The 24608-nt window shown below is 42.4% G+C and overlaps 1 protein-coding gene across 1 annotated transcript in view; it reads left to right on the top strand.

Annotated features, from left to right (window-relative positions):
- The first annotated feature begins 1516 nt into the window (after positions 1–1516).
- LOC126191064 (very long-chain-fatty-acid--CoA ligase bubblegum) overlaps positions 1517–24608 on the top strand; it is a 175749-nt gene continuing 152657 nt past the window's right edge. The window contains exon 1 of the mRNA XM_049931781.1: positions 1517–1650. The gene's annotated coding sequence lies outside the window, so the exon portion shown is untranslated. The remainder of the gene's footprint in view (positions 1651–24608) is intronic.

The following is a 24608-nucleotide window of genomic DNA, read 5'->3' on the forward strand; positions in this document are numbered from 1 at the left end:
TATCGTGATATTTTGAAATCGACAATACGCCCATGACCAAGCAGCTGCTGAAAAAGAGATAGCAAGAATGTATCTTGATTTTATGAACTGGGAAGGAATATGTAGGTACATAACATACGATTAGAATTCTTTCCTTCAGAAATAAAAAAGACTGATATATACTTTTTATTGTAATGCCATGGATATATTTTCTGCAACGTTTAGTCACTTACTAGGTACCTAGGTGCAATTTGTTAATCCTAAAAACCATGTAATACACTGAAAGACAAAGAAACCGGTACACCTGCCTAATATCGTATAGGGCCCCCGTGATCACGCAGAAGTGCTGCAACACGACGTGGCATGGACTCGACAAATGACTGAGGTAGTGCTGGAGGGAACTGACACCATAAATCATGCAGGGCACTCCATAAATCAGCAAGAGTACGAGGGGATGAAGATCTCTTCTGAACAGAACGTTGCAAGGCGTCTCAGATATGTTCAATAATGTTCATGTCTGGGCAGTTTGGTGGCCAGCGGAAGTGTTTACATTCAGAAGAGTGTCCTGGAGAGACTCTGTAGCAATTCTGGACATGTGGGGTGTCGCATTGTCTTGCTGGAATTTCCCAAGTCCGTTGGAATGCACAATGGACATGAATGGATGCAGGTGATGAGACAGGATGCTTTCGTACGTGTCACTTGTTAGAGTCGTATCTAGACATATCAGGAGTCCCACATCACTGCAACTGCGAACGTCCCACACGATTACAGGCTCCATCAGCTTTAACAGTGCCCGACGACTTGCAGGGTGCATGGATTCAAGAGGTTGTCACCATACCCGTACACGTCCATCCACTCAATACAATTTGAAACGAGACTCGTCCGCGACCGGGCAACATGTTTCCATTCATCAACAGTCCGATGTCGGTGTTGACGGCCTAGGCGAGACGTACACGAGTGGGCCTTCGGATCCAAAAGCCCACGGATCGCACGGCGACACTTTTTGATGGACCAGCTCTGAAATCTGCAGCAATTAGCGGAAGGGTTGCCCTTCTGTCACGCCGAACGATTCTCTTCAGTCGTCGTCGGTCCCATTCTTGCAGGATCTTTTTGCGGCCGCAGCGATGTCGGACGTTTGATGTTTTACCGGAATCCTGATATTCACGGTACACTCTTGAAATGGTCGTACGGGAAAATCCCCACTTCATCGCTACCTCGGAGATGCTGTGTCCCATCGATCGTGCGCCCACTACAACACCACGTCCAAACTCACTTAAATCTTCACAACCTGCCATTGTAGCAGCAGTAACCCATCACCAACTGAGCCAAACACTTGTCTTCTATAGGCGTTGCCGACCGCAGCGCGGTATTCTGCCTGTTTACGTATCTCTGTATTTGAATATGCATGCCCGTACCAGTTTGGCGCCTCAGTGTATTTCCTCAGGCCCTCGCAGCCGTGCGGTCTACCGCCCCGTCTGTGGAACGGATCGGCGCCCGTCTAGCTAGGAGCGCGCGTGCGTGCTCTAGTGCGAGCGGCGTGGAGGGGCGCGCGCCCGCGTGGCGGCCACAGTGGCTGGCTGGCGCCCGGCCCCCAGTCAGTAGCGCGCGCGGCTGCGGACGAGCGGGTGCACATCGTTCAGACAGCGAGCGGGTCGCCGCGAGGTACAGCAGGTGAGCAGTGTACCCACATACCCCGCGCACAGCTCTCTCAGGTGTTACTGTAGTGCTTCATTCAATCTACACTTCTCTTTTCTGTTTTGTCTCCACCGTTTCCATTTCTATAATAACAAGTATCCTAAAGTTTAACACTTATGATGAGACGTGATGTGGAGATCACCACTTTAGATCCACGAATAGTGCGCTTAATCATGTTTCCCAGTCACTTTCACTTTTTACCTTTCCCTTTTCTTTAGTTTTTACCAGCAAAAGAGAAAAAATAATTGATTAAATCAATGAGCTCTGAATTTGGGGATCGAGGAGAAATCGTAGTGTACAATCTGCGTGTTTACAGGTGCCCTGACGAGTGAATTTTCTTTCTTGCTTTGGCATGCTGAAACCTTAAGAGATGACTGTCGGTAAATTGCAGTTTCTCCACCATCGTCCTATAAACATCGCAATACGGAACTAAGACTAGGATGGACCGGCAGATGTTAGGATCACATTCAATAAATTTCCCAAAATTTTTTGGGAAAACCTTGATACCAATGTAAATGCATGCCGCATATGTTTCATCACAGCTGGCAACAGTTATCGAGGATAAGTTGTTGAAATGTGCCATTACATGCCTAATTTAGCTGCCAGCCGCTGTGGCCGAGCGGTTCAAGGCACTTCAGTCCCGAACCGCGTGACCGCTATGGTGGCAGGTTCGAATCTTGCCTCGGGCATTGATGTGTGTGATGTTCTTAGGTTACTTAGATGTAAGTAGTTCTAAGTTCTAGGGGGACTGATTACCCCAGATGTTAAGTCCCATAGTACTCAGAGCCATTTGAACCATTTGAACCTAATTTAGGTGACGTCGCGAGGGCGGTGTTAATTTTAATAACTAGGTGTCAGAGCCAATAACATTTTCAATATCTATGTACGATGTACGACGTGTGATGCGCCTTTCAATTTACGTACAATAACGTCATACGTAAGACTGTTTTTGGTTACATGTATGTATCCAGAAAATTAAAATTTCGACGTTAATAATTCCTTAATTATCAATTAGTCAATTACAGTAGAAAATTCCAAGCTTTTACACAGTTCCTTCTGTCTAGCCAACAGTTGTAATCCACTACATACCTCTGGAGTCAATGGCGCTCTTATATATATGCCCGAGTTTGCAAGAACTCCATTTGCCTGAAGCAATTTTCACTGCTAATGCAAGAATAAATCTCTAACACTTCAGTCAGATTAGGAGACATTGGCGTCTACAGTTCCATAACTCAGATCTTTATATGTGAACAACTCATTTAATAGTCCAAGACCATAGACAATACTAAATATTTTTCTCCTTACCTCTCATAATGATTATTTCCCTGTAGTGGCAGATCCGAAGTTCTTCGCGCCCTGAGCGTGTTATGTGTTGGATGCTCCTCCCTCCCCTCTTACCTGCGTCAGTCTAACAACTGCCTCTAAAACATGTCAGTAAATATTATGTTGTTTAGATGAATAATACAACAACTGCGATCTGTCACCGGTTGCTTTAGTAACAATTTGTGTGATTGGATTATAATAAATAGTAGCCACGGAACAACAGAAAAGCAACAAAGCATCAGAATTAACAACAGCCGGCATTCTTCGATATAAGCTAACTCTAGAGCGAATGTTTTTTTAGAAAAGGCATAAAAACTACCTGCTTTCTTCCTAAAATTATAGGCATCTATGAGAACGATGTTAACGCTTGTAGGATGAAACACTGCTTTTATTTAAAATATTCCTAACAATTATTCATTTATTTCCAAAAGTTAAAAAATAGATTCATTTCCACCTTCCGTTCAGTATTTACTCACATTAAAAAACAAAAGAAAAGGTTGTGTTATATCATGGATATTTAATTTCCCATGGAAGATGTGATCCAGCTTCAGTATCAAACAATATCTGACAGGCGCCGTTGTGGTACCTTTACAGTGCGATTGGCACTTCTTCAGTTTCCCAAGCATTTTTTATGTGTCCAGAAATAGCTGGGGACTGAAACTTGCTGAGAGATTAAAAATGTGTGCTGGACTGGAAGTGCTGTAGAGGTCAGCGCTCTAACCACTGAGCTACAAATCGCGACTAGCGGTCCGCCTACACAACTAGCCGTACTAAACCCGGGGTCGTTTAGCAGACTGCACGCTCTCTATGAAACTGTCGCGCCAGGTCCGCTAAAAAAAGAAACTGTGTCTTAATAAGCCATAGAACACAACAAATAGTAAGTTATATGATTTGTAATTACATTAATTAGATGAAGAAATTCACAAATATCTCTTTCCAATTGCAAATCATACACCCGTATCTTCGTATCTGTAAATAAAACTGCAATGACATTTCTGTCTGGAAGGAATATGTTTCTTGTTCGTCATAGGAAGGCATGGCTTGAAGGGAGGGGTAAAGGGAAGTGTCAGGATGCTGTTTCTTCTCTCACCTAAACTATTCCTTTCTTGGCTGTAAGTATCGCGTATATTGCTAGTATTAGACATAATGAAAATTTACTATTGTTATAGCAGCGAATAAGTACTTGTGTACTGTTTGCTGTTCAGGTATTGTTGATGGTCGTGCCTCATTGACGAAGATGTAGTTGGTATTTACGTAAATGCAAGAATAATGAAGTGTGTTTGTATTATAAAGGTCAGAACGCGAAACCACTAACAAATGTGAACACATGTAAAACACTGTTTGTTGAAATGCTCTGTATTTAAGGCCAAAATTTAGCAGCTCCTAAACTTCGGCGTTCTGGGCGGCTGCAAAGTTCACATATACGGTAGGGCTGACTCTGTTTACCTCTCAACATGAAATCTTTAAGAATAACTCATTTTCGTTCAGCACTGTGCAAATTAAACCAGAAGCAGATAAAGGTAGTGTTACGGGATTATAAAACTCTGATAAGGTCGACAGCAGAGGCAAATTTAATGCGGGTACTCGTAAATGAAGGATGTGCGATATTACATAACAGAATGCAACAACAATGAGCATACGATACAGTCTTCAGTAACCTATATTTTGGAGTATTTACACAGACGTTAATGAGGAAATGTCCTTGAAATATTATCACTACAAACAACTGATTTATTCACTGTGGCTTCATTTCGATTTGCGAATTCGGGATAGTAAAATGAATTCAGTTTTCCGTGCCTGTGAAGCGATTATTCTTCTTTTATCTTTAGATTTCCTGAGAGACGTGAGAACCACACGGACGCTTCTCTCAAATTAACGAGATAAGTTTTTTCGTAACTGTTTTTGATTCTATCACGGTTCGTAAACCACTCGTTGTGTAACCCACAGCTTTCGTTATTGTTCTATTTCGCTCGCGTTTGCATTATTACCACAACGAAATTCGTGCTAAGGAACTTGTATCAGTAAAGTTTTATGTATTCAATGCGTCTGTGAATTCTGGTGCACTCCACGAAGTAAACTGTGTCATATACACAATACCGCAGAGTCTTGAAATAAAAAAAAAAAAGATGCGCACTGGTTGGTTGGAAATCTCACTGACATTCTTCAATAACTGTCTAATTTTAGTACGTATTCTGAGCTTAAAAGTAATGATGTATTTCTAACAGCATCCATGCCAGCCAGCGTGAATTACGGAAACATCGGTCTTGCGAAACCCAATCCTGAAAGCCAAGAGCCAAGGCAAACAAATGAATGTAGTAATCACTGTCTCCTGAGAAGCAAGCGAGTCAGTACCACAACAAACGAAATTAGTGACTGGACTGGGGACTTCTTGGTAGAGATGATCCAAAGTTTATCCAGTCACTTCAGGGAAGTCTGCTGGGACCTTTTCCATTCGCTTTGTGTATTTGTGACCGGAAGACATTATTAATAGTAACCTCAGACTTCAAGCAGACGTTGCAGTTACCTATTATTAAGTATATACAATCCGAAAAAAAATTGCACTGATGCCTATTGAGATCTTGATAAGGTTTCAAACTGTTGCAAACATTCGGAAGTTATTATAAATGTTCAAAAGTGTAAAACTGTGAACTTTACAAATCGAAAAAACTTAATATCCTATGACTACAGTATTGGTCAATCTCAATTGGAACCAATCGAGTCATGCAAATACCTGGATTAGTGATCCTGAAATACTGCAGTGTGTGGGACCCGTACCGAATACGACTAGCAGGGATTATTGAAGGTACACCAAGATGCGCAACATTAATGGTCACAGGTCTGTTTGGATTACGGGAAAGCGTCATAGAAATACTGAGAAACCTGAAATCGCAGTCGCCACCCGAGCCTGCTTGCCAAGTTTGAAGAACGAGTATTATGTGATGTAATTACAGCCTTCACAGGAGTCATTCTTGCCGCGTTCTATATGCGAGTGGATCGGGAAAAAACCCTGACATGTGGTACAACTGGAAGTACGCCGTACTTTTCACTTCACAGTGGTCTACAAAATATAGATGCCGATATTCCGGAAGTACTCATTCTTGATAACGCTATTTGTCTAAATTGTACCAGGAAGAAATCAGAAGAAATGGATTAAATTTAGTCCGCGTGTGTCCTCCACTAATTAAGAAACCGAACCTTCTTAATGCAAAATGTAAAATGTGTGTATAAACATTGACTTGTGTGTTCCAATATAGATCTCGAAAGCTTTGAGTAATTTCAACTAGTCCTGGTACATATGTAGCATACTATTCAGAAAAGAATATTTGAAGATAAGTTGCCCCTGGTGGATGGAGGACATTGAAAATAAATCAAGAAATGGAACTTTGCAAATTTAATTTCTAAATTGGAAATATTTAGAAACGATTAACATTTTGTTGAACCTCCTTGAATAACCGCACACACTGAGAATCCATTTCCCACGAGGTTGTGATCCGAGAAAACGAGATAATTATGTAACAGTAGCGGGTAACCACCTTTCAAAACGTCAAATTGATAGTCGACCAGTCATGATCATTCACAATACGTCACATGGTTTTTACCGTTAGCAGGCAAAGACGAATTTCCTTCAACGTCCTCTCCAGCGGCTTTATCGATGGCAGGCAAAGATGCATTTCCTTCAATGTCCTCTCCAGTGCTCTATACATGGCATTCAGACTAATGTGGACATTCTTAATATTCCACGAATTATTCCAGATAATGCAACTATGTTTCCAGCTACTGGTATTATAAGGAGGGTACTCTATTGGACTGTATTGTTAATATATAAAAATAAATAAATATAGTTGTATTACGCTGATATTTAATATATGTGATAGTGAGGGCGAGTGTTGTTGATATAATCTACTACCATGTAAACATCGCGTGGTAAGACTCAGAATGTGTTGTGTCACCATCCTTTGTCTTTGCTTTTAGTACATTTTGCAGCTATTTTTGAGAAACATTAAACTCCCAAGATAAAAAACGACCGGTCAGTCACTGTACTGCTCTTTTCAAGAATGTGGATTTCATTAAGACTGCAAAAAAAAAGACATGCTTTCTTCAGTATCTCAGACAGTTAAGAATGACTTAAAGTAGTTTGTCAATAGCCATAATCTGCAACGTCTATATAAATATTCGTTTATAAAGATACACCTGAGGCATGGTGCGTCATTCACATACATTGCCCTTGGCGCCTTTTGTCTTTCACGTGCAAGATATTTTCAGTGAGTGTTGGTTAATTTTGCTTGTACTGTAATTTTCGAGTTTTTCCTCCTCAAGTGGTCAGAAATCGAAAGTCAGACGTGCACTTCACTTTCTGTCTTTTCAGTATGATCACGAAGCGATTGCTCGTTGTATTGTTTTTCTCAGACTTGTCTCTGTATGGTAAAACAATGGAAGAAAGATTAGGGCTTAACGTCTCTTCGTCGACGATGTCATTAGACACGGAGAACAACCTCAGATAGGTGAACGACTGGGAGGGTTATCGGCCGTGCCCTTGCCAGAGAACCATCCACACGTTCGCCTTAGGTTATTTTATGAAGTCACGGAAGACATAAATCTCGGTGACCGGATGAAAATTTGAACTGCCATCCTCCGGAATACGAGCCGACTGATTTAACCACTTCACTGGTAGATTGATTACCGGCTAATGTTTTTAAACGTTATAATGCAGACAAACAGTTCAATATTTGAGGCAGGTTAGCTTATTTGATTAACATTTTCGCACCAACAAATAAACTTATAAAGGGTAGTCGTCGAACAAAAAGTTATCAGAACCGATATGATTGTTGGATCTTAATGTCTGCATGGTACGATAGTAAGAAGCCGTATTAAAGCAAATCTCAAGCCGAGCTGAAATAAGCAACTATCTTCATGTCTTTAGCAATCTTCATGTCTTCATGTCTTTAGCAATGCTGTGTCCACATTAAGACTTTAATTTCAGGTTCAGTCTTTAAAAGCTAATTGATATATAGACATAACTTACGTTGCAATGATGAGCACACATACCACTGCAATACTACCGATTTTCAATGATGCAAACTGCTCACTCATTGTTAGATGCTATTACCTTCGCTGCTGTTCTGTTTAGAATTGTAAACATTTGTAGCCAGCTAGATACTCAGAAGGTGCAAAATGGTAGCCAGTCTCATCATTCTGAATCTTGAAAGTTTCACCATTCTCTACTGCGGCGTGTCAAGGGAATGTTGATAAAGGGTCTCACAGGAAAGGCATTTGCAGAGGAGAGGCTTACAGAAAAATGGCGAAAAAATTAAAATTACTCTTCGGGCTCAACAAGGTTTATTTTGGGCATTGAACTGCTTGTATTTCCTCGCATCTGGCTTTAGCTTCTAGTGTTATGACAGTGTGAAGAGCATTGTCTGCCTTTTATGATCTCGTTGTCGAGAAGACGTGAATCCAAAACAGAAAAAAGTAATTCACTATTTGTTGTGAAGGGCACAGGGTATGGAAACGTACTCAACGTCTGAGATACCCAGACAAGTCACTTCTGATATCTATCCAAAGAACGTGTTTCTCTGAGTCGATTTTCACAAGATATCGTATGAACGAAATAGACGGATATGGAAGCTATACTTCCGGTTCTTCTGACGAGAGATTATTGTTTCAGACTATAGTTATTAGATTAGTGTATACCGTTTGTCTGGAGTGCAGTGAAGTCAGAAGTGCAGTGGAGTTCGCGGAAGTGTCTCAATGCCAGGTTCATCACTGTCACACGACCCACATATCTGCCGCGCGAGGTTTCCATTTAGCGGAGCTAATTCCGGTTTTCTCGGGTGAATCATCTAGGTGCTGCCGTGCACACTGCCTAACTATGGCTGGCTCCACTGAACTACCGTAACACCCATGGTCTTCAGCAACTCGCCCTTAACATAATATTCGTCTCCACATTCCAATTTCTTGCGATATTGAATATTATTACCCTGTATCTCCCTATAGTCCCTCGCCCTTCCCCTTTCTCCAAAAATCTCTTACCGGTGTGGCTAGACTCGTGAGAAATTTATATACACATCTACCAAGTAACGTGTAGCATCCTCTCGACTTCATGATTTCGGTGATACTTTATCATTTGGACTCAGAAGATATCAGAAATGTTGACGAGACACAATGATCCACGACCCCTCAAATTCAGTCCATTTGTTTGGAGTATGGTTCAAAGCCACGCACTCACTGCCTGATGGCGTGCAAGATGTGATCAATGGCACGGAGGTCAGTTGACCTAGGGCTTCACGAAAACATCATCATATCCTTGGAGTGCACCTCCGGCCATTCAGAGACAATTTTGGAGCAACGAGATGTAACATTGTCTTGCTGAAAGTACACGCCACTTTTGTGGTTACTGCAGGCAAACAAAACGAGTGCACATTATCAGGTAATACTCTCCTGTCTCGTTCACTGGTGAAAGACAATGTCAGATGAATGTAAGTTTGCAGGCTTTCTCGGCCGTTGCAACTGAAGGTAAAATCTCCTCAGGGTTGTTAGGCAGCATAACATTTATTCTGTATGATCGACGTTTCGACCTCTCTGCTGGGATCTTCTTCAGGATCTTGTGATGTCCACGGTTTTCTGAACACTGTCATAGACCAGTGTCGCGTTCCTTATAGAAGGGAGTTGTCCCGCCTTTGGTTACTGGGTAAAATTCCAGTGGTTAGAATTGGTGGGCCACCGTCATTGTATAGAAAGAGATCTTTCCCGTGCTTATGATTGAGCAGTGGGATCATTGGGTATATCTCCTGTTGCCCGCAGTGGTGCTTCTCGCACTGCTTGTAGCGCTGGCGCACCGCGGCCGCGTATTCAGTTCCCTGATGGTTGGAAGTCACGAAGGCCGACGCCTACAACTGTCCTCTCTATTGAAATTACATTCTTTCTTCAGTCCGGAACCGCGCGACTGCTACGGTCGCAGGTTCGAATCCTGCCTCGGCATGGATGAGTGTGATGTTCTTAGGTTAGTTAAGTTTAAGTAGTTCTAGGGGACTGATGACCTCAGAAGTTAAGTCCCATAGTGCTCAGAGCCATTTGAACCATTTGAACATTCTTTCTTAGAAATCCCAAACACTTCTCGGATATTCCTTCTATAAATGTTGGTTTTCTTAGCCATCACAACGTCTGATGTATCAGGGATCTCGTATTATTCCGAGTAAACATCTCTCGCATGTGAGTATAGTTATCATCTGCCTTAATTGCGCGCTGTTGGGGAGTACGCACCGCCGCGTGTGGTTTATGACGTACTCGTACAATGTTTTTGACATATTGTCCTATCAACGCAAAACGTGAGCCGTCAATTCAGGTGAACATATTCCACGCTCAATCGTACAATTGTTGTGGGATGAGCAGAGATAAATGTGTGGAATGGTGCTTTCTGTACCAGTGAGGGGATGGTAGCAGACGGTATAGCGTCCCTGCCCGTTGGTGGGACTTCAGCACTGGATTGGCGAGTGGCTTGCTGCTTTGTAGCCCGACTATCCGGCGCTATAATCCTTAATGTTCGCTGGTGACATTAGTAATCAGTACACTGTTGCCCACGACAGTTGATCCTGGTGGCAGTGGATTCCTCCAACGAAGGTAGGCATGGCACACTCCTCAAACTGCGGCGCATGAAAACCCAGTGGTTGCTCGACCGTCATGGGCTGCGCACCCGCAATCTTGCCGCGATCAAAACCGTGGCAGCGTGCGCATTGCCTAGCATGCCAGGCTCTGACGCCGAAGACTAAAACAAAACCAGTAAACCCCTAGTTTTGTAAAGAATCGAACTCCGTAAAACAGCTTTAATGTGTGATTAATTAAAAGAGTTGAAGTGTTAAATATTTGACGTTAAACATGCAAGGGAGAAAAAGTTCAGATAATGCTTAAAGTTTGTTGGACATCGCTAAGTGCTCTCATTATGAAACTCTGAATGAATATAATATGTGTAATTTGCTACATTTTAAGCAAAAACAAGTGTTTCAAGCATCTCAATGTTTATGAAGTCACATCTCCTGAATAATGTGTCGTACATTGATGCAATTCTGCAGGTACTGTGTGGAAAGTATGTTACGAGTTTAATTAGCAGTAGAGAAGAAATAAATTAAAACGTCATGCATGATGTTGAAGTTTTACTGTGGGCCATTTTAAGCAGAAGCTAGCTTTTCACGGATGCTAAATGTTTATGACGTCATATCTCGTGAGCTATGCGTCGTACAATAATATAATTTCGCAGGTACGTTCAGTGGTGTATTTGGATACTGTCTGCAAACTGTGTTGCGAACAGAGTTGCTAGTAAAGAAGTAGTAAACTAAAAGATCAAGTCTGTTGCTGAAATTTTATTGCATAAACACGAAAATGTAATAAGCGATAAACTGCTTTTCCTTTCATAATTTTGTGAGGCGAGTCAGTGAGAAAGTTTATTAAAGGTGTGAAATTACTGTGTGTAAAGTTTGTTGGAAGAAAATAAGTGCTCTCATTCTCAAATACTGGACGAATAAAGTCCGGGTAATCGTGCGTTGACAGTTATGTTGCCTCAGGACAAACACACTGTTTTTATCTGTAGTACTTGCCTTATTTTGTTACACTGCCAACAGTCCCTGGTTCCAGTCTAGTCGCTTAGTAATATAGATCTGAAGATATATCCCAATCACGTGACAGTCTTATCGTTTTATTCGTGCTGCCGACAGTCGAGTTATCTGTCACACTAGGCAACTCTAATCAACGTGCGACGATGACAGTACACAATCGCCCCTCACACTATTTGTTTAACCTCTAGGCGTCCACTACAAACATCAGTGCAAATCCCTGTCTTCCCTTCTTTTGCTAAAAAGAAGTTGGGCAAAGAAACACGTGGAACGGAACTCGGATAAATGGCGTCGGCTTCTCTTCACCTACAACTGCTGACTTTAACTGACGCCTGGCAACTGTCGTAGAAGGACGTGGAGGCGACCAGTACCGATTCACCTCTCAGCCGTACAATCTCACTGGTTTGGCAGGGACCTGTGCCAATCGTGTTTTGGGCAGCTGACATGTACGGATGCCGGGCTGGGCGCCTCTTGTCGCCATCGTGGTATTTTAAGACCGTGAAGTATAGCGACAGGATCATCCAACTTATTGTCCATCCAAATTTCGGGGATGGGTCTCTCAGGGTGATAATGAACTGCCACATCGTATTTGTCCCGTGAACATCTTCCTGTTAGAGGCAGGAAGTCAACGGAATGGCTTCCGGGATCTGCTGACATGAACCAGGTTAAGCATGCTTGGGACCGTCAACACGCAGGACCTTGTCGCAGGAACTCTCCTGGCACACTGAATGATCCTTATGGGGGCCACCGCCGATAAATAGGACAGGTTTGAGCAACAACTTCTCGACTTTGGACAGCATGACTAGGTGGATCCGAGCGTATTCTGATGTGCGAGACGGAGCGACCCGGTATAGCATGTGGCCCAGCAGCAGATTCTGATATGACGGATGTGCAGCAAAGATGTGCAATTAGGACAACAGCCTTCGTTTTGGACACAATTTTGTTTTTATTTCAGAGAGAAACAACATCTTTGATTTATTTGTGTTCTACTTCTCCATTTCATGTTCAGCTTGTGGGAAGGTACTGATATCAGGCGGTTGTACCTTGCAGTAAGGAATACAAAGCTGTCTCTAGACTATACGTGACTCACCGGTGGAACTGCGTGAAGGTTAGAAGAGACATAAACGTGTAGACGTTCCAGTATCAATAGCTTACGAGCCCCCTATTGACAGCTGACAACATAAGGCAATTGTGTGGATGTTAAATCTCTGAGGAAATATTGGTAACTATGAAGTGTCTGATTTCACGATCCTAATCACTCGATGAAACTGAAAGTGAATGCAAGCGTATGAAAAGAAGGCTACCCCGATAATCCAGTGTCGGAACACATGCACGAGGTCAGTGACTGTGCTGAGATGAGTGACTGTAGGAGAATACAAGATAATTTAGGAAAAATTCTACTTGGTGTGATGAATGGAAGCTTACTCTAAATGTAGAAGTAAACGTAGATGAGTAGGAAAAACAATCGTGTAATGTTGAATACAGCTTCAGTAGTGTGCTGGCTGAAACAGCCACGTCCATGGAATACCCACGTGTAAAGTTGCAGAGCGAAATGAAGTCGGACGAGCACGTAAGGACCGTAGTAGGAAAGGCGAAAGATCGCCTTAGGTTTATTGGGAGAATTTTTGGAAAGTGTGGTTCATCTGTAAAGAAGACCGCGTACAGAACGCCGGTGTGACCCATCCTTGAGTACTGCTAGAGTGTTTGGTATCCCCATCAGGTCGGATTAAAGGAAGTCATAGGAGAAGTTCAGAAGTGAGCCCCTCGATTTGTTACCTGAGGGTTCGATCATCACGACTTCATATCACTCTGCAACGTTACACGTAGGTATTCCATCGACGTGGCTGTGTAAGCCAGCACACTACTGAAGCTGTATTCAACATTACACGATTGTTTTTCCTACTCGTCTACGTTTACTTCTACATTTAGAGTAAGTTTTACAGAGGTGCTTCGAGAACTGAAATGCGAATCCCTGGAGTGAAGATGACGTTCATTTCGCGAAACACTATTTAAAAAATTTAGAGAACCGGCATTTAAAGCTGGCTAGAGAACGATTGTACGATGTACATTTCACTTACTGACCACGAAGATAAGAGAAAATAGGGCTCGCTCTATTTAGGAGAGGAACAGGAAAGGAAATGATTATTAGCGGTAAAAGTTACCCTCCGCCATGCCCCATACGATGGTTTGCGGCATATGTACGAAACTTTTACTCATTTTTTTGTCGTACCCTTTTAGATCCTAATATTTTATGTTCAGTATTTTTCCAGTAAGCAGAGTTCTTACCAGTAGTGTGATTTTGGAAGATCTGCGAAATACCCACCCGGGTTCCTATGACGTTTTCCTTGGACGAAAAACGTTCTCCAGCCACGTATTTCTTTAGATGTGGGTATAAATGAAAGTAAGAGGATGTCATGTATAATTAATAGAGTCGATTGTCCAACAGTTTGTCCATGAAGGCACTCAGTTTCCGAACCTTTACTTGTACTGATGAGAGATTTTTTTTCTTTTGCAGTACTGCCCTCTGCTCATGTACATTTTATTTTTCAACCAATAGATCTAGAAGGTGAGCAGATCATTCACCACTTATTGTTCTATCTTCTCCAAAGTAGTCATAATCAATAAAAAAACGTATTGCATAGCAGAAAGCACAGGCTATAGCTTCCCGACAGATGAAATCGCCTACGCCTCTTTTTTCAACGTTGCCAACGGTCTTCTTCCACAACTCTACTTAGGTTTGTTTTCTGTCATGGAGTAGTAGACCTACGTTGTTGTACAACAAGCAGTTAGCGCACCAAATCAGGTTCTTCATTCCTAATATTGTCAAACATCGATGAAAAAATTTCTTAGGATTTAATTTTTTTATCATTGAAGTAACCCTTTTACATAATGACTTCTTTATTTGAAATGTGAAGTATGTTTTCTTCTGGTACGTCCTAAATACCGATCGTGCTAAACCAAATTGTATAGTTTTTTGATGTTTTGGGGCATTCTTTTGTCGAGCACCTTGAAAGAGAAATAGAGCTACTTTTGTAAATTGCTACTCATCACTTAAGTGCTGAAATTGATGGAGCGTACTCCATGTAAACGTTCGCCAGCCTCTCTGCTTTGAGAAACTCCGCAGAAACAAAGATAATTTACAGGTCAAGTTGACATTTAGGTTAGATTTTTTCAGAATCTTATACCAATACAACAGCGAAAAGTCTATTGACATTGACACGACTGTGCGATGCCGAGCACGTTTCACTTTGTCTCGGTGTGCTGCAGCTCGGTATAGTCTGCTCACACAATTGTGAAAGAACTGCAAATAGTGATATAACTCGTTATGTTAAGTATCGTTTGATTTTTGAGAATCAGAGAGAGTATCTCTCTAAAAATAGACACCCAAAGCTCATCTACAGGTTGTTTGACAGAGATATTGAAAAAGTTTGAGATATTGTAGGTGGTTCTCTATCAACGCTGTAGAGCAACCCAAATACGGGGACCAGAGGCTAGAGGTGAGCTGCGAAGCCCGCTTGAGTTGTTTCTCTATGGACATGAGAAGAGTATCATTTACGATACTCTAGGGATTCTGGTGAGAAGTTAATTGACGAGATACAAGCAGCTGATGAAGAAGTTTCGCCTGAGTGACAAATCATGAAGCAAGACTGTCACTTGATAGCTCAGAGATGCCAGGCGTGTTGCAATGATGGAGACACGCATTTACAACAATTCTTGTAGATGCACTTTTCCGTCAGCATGAGCGTGCATGATAGGGCCCACTTAATCGTATTTCGTGTGTTTTACCTGGAACGGATGTAATTTACACTCCTGGAAATTGAAATAAGAACACCATGAATTCATTGTCCCAGGAAGGGGAAACTTTATTGACACATTCCTGGGGTCAGATACATCACATGATCACACTGACAGAACCACAGGCACATAGACACAGGCAACAGAGCATGCACAATGTCGGCACTAGTACAGTGTATATCCACCTTTCGCAGCAATGCAGGCTGCTATTCTCCCATGGAGACGATCGTAGAGATGCTGGATGTAGTCCTGTGGAACGGCTTGCCATGCCATTACCACCTGGCGCCTCAGTTGGACCAGCGTTCGTGCTGGACGTGCAGACCGCGTGAGACGACGCTTCATCCAGTCCCAAACATGCTCAATGGGGGACAGATCCGGAGATCTTGCTGGCCAGGTAGTTGACTTACACCTTCTAGAGCACGTTGGGTGGCACGGGATACATGCGGACGTGCATTGTCCTGTTGGAACAGCAAGTTCCCTTGCCGGTCTAGGAATGGTAGAACGATGGGTTCGATGACGGTTTGGATGTACCGTGCACTATTCAGTGTCCCCTCGACGATCACCAGTGGTGTACGGCCAGTGTAGGAGATCGCTCCCCACACCATGATGCCGGGTGTTGGCCCTGTGTGCCTCGGTCGTATGCAGTCCTGATTGTGGCGCTCACCTGCACGGCGCCAAACACGCATACGACCATCATTGGCACCAAGGCAGAAGCGACTCTCATCGCTGAAGACGACACGTCTCCATTCGTCCCTCCATTCACGCCTGTCGCGACACCACTGGAGGCGGGCTGCACGATGTTGGGGCGTGAGCGGAAGACGGCCTAACGGTGTGCGAGACCGTAGCCCAGCTTCATGGAGACGGTTGCGAATGGTCCTCGCCGATACCCCAGGAGCAACAGTGTCCCTAATTTGCTGGGAAGTGGCGGTGCGGTCCCCTACGGCACTGCGTAGGATCCTACGGTCTTGGCGTGCATCCGTGCGTCGCTGCGGTCCGGTCCCAGGTCGACGGGCACGTGCACCTTCCGCCGACCACTGGCGACAACATCGATGTACTGTGGAGACCTCACGCCCCACGTGTTGAGCAATTCGGCGGTACGTCCACCCGGCCTCCCGCATGCCCACTATACGCCCTCGCTCAAAGTCCGTCAACTGCACATACGGTTCACGTCCACGCTGTCGCGGCATGCTACCAGTGTTAAAGACTGCGATGGAGCTCCGTATGCCACGGCAAACTGGTTGACACTGACGGCGGCGGTGCACAAATGCTGCGCAGCTAGCGCCATTCGACGGCCAACACCGCGGTTCCTGGTGTGTCCGCTGTGCCGTGCTTGTGATCATTGCTTGTACAGCCCTCTCGCAGTGTCCGGAGCAAGTATGGTGGGTCTGACACACCGGTGTCAATGTGTTCTTTTTTCCATTTCCAGGAGTGTATTTCTTCAAGAAACCTGGATAGTCACTTATGAACCTAGAGTGACTGTGATATGTCCAGTGGTGAAGATGACGATAAGAAATGTAATATTTGACACCCTGCAGTGTTGCAAAGTGAGGATTCCAAACGTGGACTCCTCAGTTTGTTCGTCAGGCGTCGTCTACAAAATATCGAAGTGTTTTCGGTATAAACACCTTGTATTTTGATGTCTCAGAGAAGCTACTGATACTGAGATGAATACTGTTACAGTCAAATAAATTCAAGACTTCCAAAGAAGTAACCGTTAGCAGAGCCGAATTTACGACTATACAACGAGCCCTTCGATACGTCGAGAGACTTCAGGATGATGACAACGTCATCCTTCCTGATTGCAGATCGTCACCTACAGCAATGAAGTATGACAAAATTCGGCTATGCTTGTGACTGGGCGAGGTGACTTTATGCGACTGATTATAGTAAAACGTACAATGCAACGCTGTCATGATCTCGGGAAGGTGAAGAGATAAGCTATATTTTTGCAGAACACGATTTTGCCTTAACCCACATTTAACTAGTACATTATTTCAATATTAATGATCACTTTCTACAATATACTGTAGGTCATACGTCTACCTTCCAAACAAACGGACTGACTGAGTTGATACGGCAATGGATTCATGTTCGGGAAGTTTAGGGCGCGTGTTTCTGCGTAGCATCCGGATTTATTTCTTTGCGGTTCGCGAAAAGCAAGGATGAGGATTCGAGTTCTAGTCCGATACACATTTTCAGTTTGGCAGAGAGTTTTAAGGCTATTCACATTCCAACAAATATTTTCCTACATATATGCAAGTTAAATAAATAAATAAAACCTTATAGAAACACTACAAGAATCTGTGTCCTTGGAATTGGCAAAAGAAAGAATCGAGAAAAAGAGTACAATTGGAAGAATTTCGACCTTTTACAGGTATAGTTGACTTCAAGCTTATTCATTAAATTTTTTACCAGAAACTAATATCTTCTTCCCAATGTCGGAGTTAATGTATCGAAAGAAAGGGTATGTTTACAGACTTGTCGGGTGGTGGTGATACAACAACCTAACGTAATTATCTACTGCCTCGTTGCCCGGCCACGTAGCACAGAACATGGAGCCCCACTTACGTCAGAGTACAGTAGGCGGGGCTTACCACAGCCGCAGCTACTTAACTGTTCTGACAGGTGCAGGGCGCCTGTTTGGATTACGGAGGTCCAGTAACCTAAGCTGTGCACGTCCAATGTCTCCCGTTCACTGTACACCAGTGTGGTTCTATGATCAGTCTGACAGGCCACGGCAAACATCTTTTAAACTTATCCATGCCCAGTTGAGGTATGCGACTGTCTTGCGAAATTTTCAAAAGTAGTACACAAGTGTCCTGCTTCATACACTGCTTTTTATAAACAAGATTTGTTTTGCTCAGCGCGTCTCGGACGCACGTCTCCGTCCTCAGCTGTCCACATATTCATAATACGCGATATTACAAAAGTAACCTCTGTTGGATTACGAATAAAATATTAAAATAGTTGCAGAAAATGTATTACCTGTTGGATTATGAATGAAACACTAGCTTAGCAAATGTATTAGAAAGACACCTTTCTATTACTTTTTACATAATCGTGATTCACGTTTGAGCATTTATGGTATTTGCTAACAAGTGGGGAAAATTTTTTCTGCATCAAATTCTGTAATTGTTTTACAGATTTCTCCCATGTGAAGATTTGAAAGCTAAGTCATTTTTTCACGCGCTCTGATAAATGGAAATCACTTTCAGGGTGGATGTCCAGGAACGTCAGTTGCTGCAACAGTTTCCGTACACGTTGTGGCCGAACATTGAAGGGGGAATCTGTCAGCTAAATGTGAGCCATAATAAGTACTTAAACGTGAAAGGTTATTATGTAGAAAAGTGACACAAAGGCACAAATTTAACAAAAATCTAGTATATTTCATGTAACAGTTCCAATATTTTGTTTATACTTTAACGGAGACTGGTTACCGAATATTCTTCTTACTTTGTGCTATTAGCTACAGAATTATTAGAAAGTGTGTGCTGCGTGGATTATGCTCGGTGTCCCAGTTAGATAGTATAGTGATCTTTGCAGTATAATAAATTTAACCAATATTTTTTGTTTTTCTGTTCAGTGTTAAACAAATTGTTCAGTATCACTAAGCATGTAACTATATTTAGCCACATAGCTTTTGTAGAGCAACGGGCACGAAGCATTAAGTTTAAAATAAGTGTCTAGCACACAGCAGAAGGCACGACGAACATGAGAACATTTGAAGAAGGCAGCGAAACGCAGGATGGCAAAAAAGTTTGGCAATAAATATAAAACGTGGGTAGATTTGTGAACAAAATTCTCACTGATTAACGTACCTTTTTAAGTCACACAGTACTTAATTTTAGACAAATAAATAGTGACAGTCTTTCCTAAAACAAAACAAAAAAAAAATAATCATCTTATGTATCTCCTGTCGTCCCTTAGTCATGGAATATAATATTGGTATCTTAATGGGGTATAAATTCCGTCTCTGCGACTACGTGAAAGGCTATCTGCACAAATTCTCTGGAAACAACTGCGAAGTACATGACAGAGGGTACTTAGCATTGTACCACACGTCAGAGTTTCTTCTCGTTGCACTGGCGTATCGAGCGAGGGAAGGATAACAGCTTAAGTGCCTGTGAATGCTGCAGTTAGTCTAATCTTGTCTTCGCGGCTTACAGGAGCAGATAATTGGCGTCAGTTTTCAAGCGTCCGCCAATTCAGGTTTTTCAACACTTACGTGACGTTCTCCCAGGAGTCAAATTAAACCCGTGAACATGTGTGCCGTGCTTCTTTGTATACGTTCAATATCCCCTGTTAGTTCTACTTGGTATTAGTCCCACACAACTGAGTAATTTGTATGAGTCCACTGATTGCTACTGTGACTCATTCATATCATATTCATGCGGCACGTAAAGTGCACAATTTTACATTGATGTACAATAGTTAGTCTTTGTTCGGCAATGAAACACTCGTGCAGCTTTTTCCAGAAAGTACTTCATTGTAGTTAACAGCATAATTTCCAAAAAGTCTGTTAATACTGTCTGTCAGGTTATTAATACACAACAAGTACGGCAGACACGTTTCGTTTCTTTTATTTCTGAAACGTGTTCAGTGGCCCACAATACATATTTTGTTTCTTTTTATACATTCTGAGACAAAAAAACGACGCAGCACGAAGGAATTATCCGAATGGAACTGAAATCAGCAGGTGTGATGTGCAGACAAACAAATTATTACAACTCGGAAAAAATAGATGATTTATTCAAGAGAAAGAGCTTCACAAACTGAGTCAGTAACGCGTTGGTAAACATCCGGCCCGTATGCAGGCCTCGATGGTCAGATTTGTTGAATGGCCTCATTAGGGATATCAAGTTCAGCCCAATTGGCGCGTTGGAACTTCAAAATCTCGAGCTGATTGGACGACTCTGCCTATAATTCTCCATACGTTCTCAACCGGGTTAGAGGCCCGGCGATCTTGCTGGCCAAGGCAGGGTTTGGCAAGCATGGAGACAATCAAAAGAAACTCTCTCTGTGTCCGGGTGGGAATTACCTTGCTGAATTGTAACTCCAAGATGGCTTGACGCAGAATATAGTCGACGAACCGCTTTGTTGTAAGGGTGCCGCGAAGGACAACCTAAGAGGTCCTGCTATGAAAAGAAATGACATCCCAGACTGTCAGATTGGTATCCCACCGCTGACGGGGGCGTCTCAAGACATGTCTTCGGTCTCTAATCTCATTGACTTGATAAAACAGTTTTCAGTGATGAGTTCCGCTTAGAGCCGAGTCCCGAAGAGCAGCGCAGACGTCTGTGGAGGCGCCCCGGACAGCGGTGGGATACCAGTGTGACTGGCACGAGCCTTATGGCTCAACAGCCAGGAGTCATTATCTGGGGTGCATAGGGGCCAGAGGTGGACCAACACGCTATTGACTTCTTCAATTTGTGGAGCTCTTTCTCTTCTATAAATCATCCAGTTTATCCGAAATTATAATCATTTGTTGTATGTACATGTACAGCACTTTATAGATTTCCGTCTCATTCGGATAATTCCTTCGTGGTGGGTCATTCTTTTTTAGTTTTACAGCGTATTTATGTATTAGATATATCATGAAAATAACGCTGAATCTCTTTCTGCATTAAAGCCTTTTGGGTATTTTTTTAGGCTACAAACAACTTTTTGATGTATAAGATACACTAGGTTTTCAACAGTTTTTCATTCCACTCACGATGTACACCAGTTTTTAACAGTTTGTCATTCCAGTCTCGATTTCGCATGGTCCTTTTCACATTTGTGCCGCACTGAATAAAGAAAACAAGCGAAATGAGAAAGTCTACAAAATTTGACAAGCAACGTTTTACGCATTATTGTACTTTCAACATTGCAGCCCAGTCAATCGTGACAATCTAATATATAAGAAACTATCAGCTCGATTGCGGTAATGAAACCAACATTTACCTAGGTTTCAGCCCAAATAATTGAGCCTTTTTCAGAAGATATACCTGAATCTATAATTTGTCCAAGAGGGCATGGTCTAGAAATAAAACTAAAACAGCCTGAATAGGCGTAGTCACAATTTAAAAATCCGGTACATAAGTACTATGTCAACACAAAGACTTAAGCTCTGGCGTGCCCTCGTCTCCATGGACGGTGTGCGGTGGACCTCGGGAGCTCACGTGAAACTAAGTAGGACTAGATAACGCACTGCAAATCAACATGGCGGGGAACATTGCGCATGTCTAACTGAGGCTGTGACTGTCAAAGATAAAAGACCAACGCAGTTATATCTTAAAACAAATAACTTATGGAAAGGTTGAAAATCTTAAACATAAAGCTTCTGCACCAGGTTATGACTAAAATGTAATAAACTATGCATGGATTTATATATGTTCGAGCACACTAACACGACTTACGCTATTAAAATATATCTGCCCTTTCACAACGAATGCTGCATAACGCTCCCATCGTTATTAATGAAAGATGACATAGGACATAAAACAGCGAAACTGTAGTATGTAAACGCAATAATGCAATAATCTCGGTTGACCTGTACACAGATGGTTGAGTAGATATTTTTATCAGTTATTGCTGACACGCACTGAATGAAGAATAATATCAAGATTAATTTTTTATCTTATTACTAAAAATAACGCGTCAGTGAACGAACAACGCCACTTCATCGCCATGTAATAGCAAATGACCAGCATAGGTCAAATTATGTTTTATGTGAAAAAATATGGTAATTGCGTGAACGAAGTATAAGGGCGATGCAAGGGCGTTGCACGTCACAGGAATCAGAAATACTGACCACAAGGCCAACGAAAATATATGGTATACGCTGACATATAGACAAAAACCGACACTCATGAAAGGAAATATAATGAAGAAACTTCAAAAGGCGGTACAAAGAACGGAAAAGAAGCTGGAAGTATGAAAACAGCCATTCAGTACTTGTTGAGCATTAGATCTTGCCAAAGCATGGAACAAGAGATGAAAGTTATTAGAACGAACAACCACAACCTAAAACTGTTAACATTACATGAGAATTTCCATACACAAGAAGGGCTTACAATGAACAAGAAAATAACAACCAAACCAAGATAACTAACAACTTATTGATCATACTAATCAAAAAAACTGTAACAAACCAATAAACACAGAGTATCGATATGAAACTATAACTGTTACAACTTCCCCACCATCAAACAAAACACATTTTTCTACACACGTACAGACATCAACAACAAAACGATACTGTATACAGGCATCGCAACACAAGTAAACCGAGAGAAAAACGCATCGTGGAAGTTTGTAACATTATAGATAAACGAACAGAATAAGTAAAAGTTTTAGAGACACACTGGTTAGAATCTCGAAGCATAAATGTGAGACTTTGCACGCCAATGCCAAGAAAAGGCCATCCTGGACTGTATACAGAAATCAAACACAATTTCATTGCGGCAGGTACGTGAAAACCACAGAAAATCATAAGTGAAATAAAAATCGTTAAAACTTAGAGTGAACTTAAAAATAGTCAAAAAGGGGAAATTATATCGAATTAAAAGAAGCGAAATGTCTTTCGCAAGCAAACAAGCCTTCATGGCGCGGGGAAACGGTGCACCTTGACATTTTGTCGCAAAAAATTGTATCTTTTTATCCCTTCTAAACACTCTAATGTTCTGCATAAGTAGTTCTTTTATACCCAGTACATATTTTTCCTATAAAACCTTTCTCCGGTTGTGACAGCTGCAGGCAATTACTGAGAGATCATGACACCAAATGCCGACCTCTGTCGAGCTTTTTACTCCTTGGTTGAATCTCATAGCACTTAAATCAGTTGTTATAAACGGGTACTAAAATCTGTGAATAACAAAGAACAAACATATGACGATTTCACCATCTCTAAGCGAGGCCCACCAGCTTCTGAAAGGTCTCTCGTCACGATTTCTCTCATCACAATTCGTACTGTGAAAGATATCTCGACGTCCTTTTATCAAGTTGTCCATCTCACTGTCTTTTCTTACTCTCGAACTATCACATACCGTCCATAAACACGCACTTGTCTGCTAAGTGCGAAAGAAGTCGCAGATAAAGGAATTTATACCCGAGGTACATTTATTTTAATAAATATACACGGTTACAGAAAGTGAATTTTTCGTGAAAAATTCAACGACGTTTCATTCACAGAATTCTTATGGACATTTGACAGAATATCGGTACGTAAATGAACTACGTAGAAAGCAAAACCCGCGAAACACAACGACTCCACTAAGACAATGCAGAGTTCAACCATTTAGACGACCACGGTGACGCATCCAGACGACGGTGGTTCCAGCACAGTAGCGCTACAGGTAATCGTAACGTAAAGCGGATATTTTTTTATTACTCGTCTGTGCCAGGATGGAACAGTACGCCAGGCGGATGTGCTATTTCCTTACGTGCCACAAGGACATCCGCTGTATGTAGCTTTCATAGTAATGCCCTCTCAACAGCAATATTTAAACTTTCAACCATAGCCATTCTCCTGCATTATTTGTCAAATTGTAATAAACTATGACGGTGCTGGAAATTCCTCGTTAACGTCTCCTAACGCTAAAAATATGCATTGGTTTTCATGAGTTTCTAATCGAAATCTGGAAGAACTCGGGGAAATACACTCCTGGAAATTGAAATAAGAACACCATGAATTCATTGTCCCAGGAAGGGGAAACTTTATTGACACATTCCTGGGGTCAGATACATCACATGATCACACTGACAGAACCACAGGCACATAGACACAGGCAACAGAGCATGCACAATGTCGGCACTAGTACAGTGTATATCCACCTTTCGCAGCAATGCAGGCTGCTATTCTCCCATGGAGACGATCGTAGAGATGCTGGATGTAGTCCTGTGGAACGGCTTGCCATGCCATTTCCACCTGGCGCCTCAGTTGGACCAGCGTTCGTGCTGGACGTGCAGACCACGTGAGACGACGCTTCATCCAGTCCCAAACATGCTCAATGGGGGACAGATCCGGAGATCTTGCTGGCCAGGGTACTTGACTTACACCTTCTAGAGCACGTTGGGTGGCACGGGATACATGCGGACGTGCATTGTCCTGTTGGAACAGCAAGTTCCCTTGTCGGTCTAGGAATGGTAGAACGATGGGTTCGATGACGGTTTGGATGTACCGTACACTATTCAGTGTCCCCTCGACGATCACCAGTGGTGTACGGCCAGTGT

The sequence above is a fragment of the Schistocerca cancellata genome, chromosome 6 (genome assembly GCF_023864275.1).
Source record: "Schistocerca cancellata isolate TAMUIC-IGC-003103 chromosome 6, iqSchCanc2.1, whole genome shotgun sequence".
Lineage (NCBI taxonomy): Eukaryota > Metazoa > Arthropoda > Insecta > Orthoptera > Acrididae > Schistocerca > Schistocerca cancellata.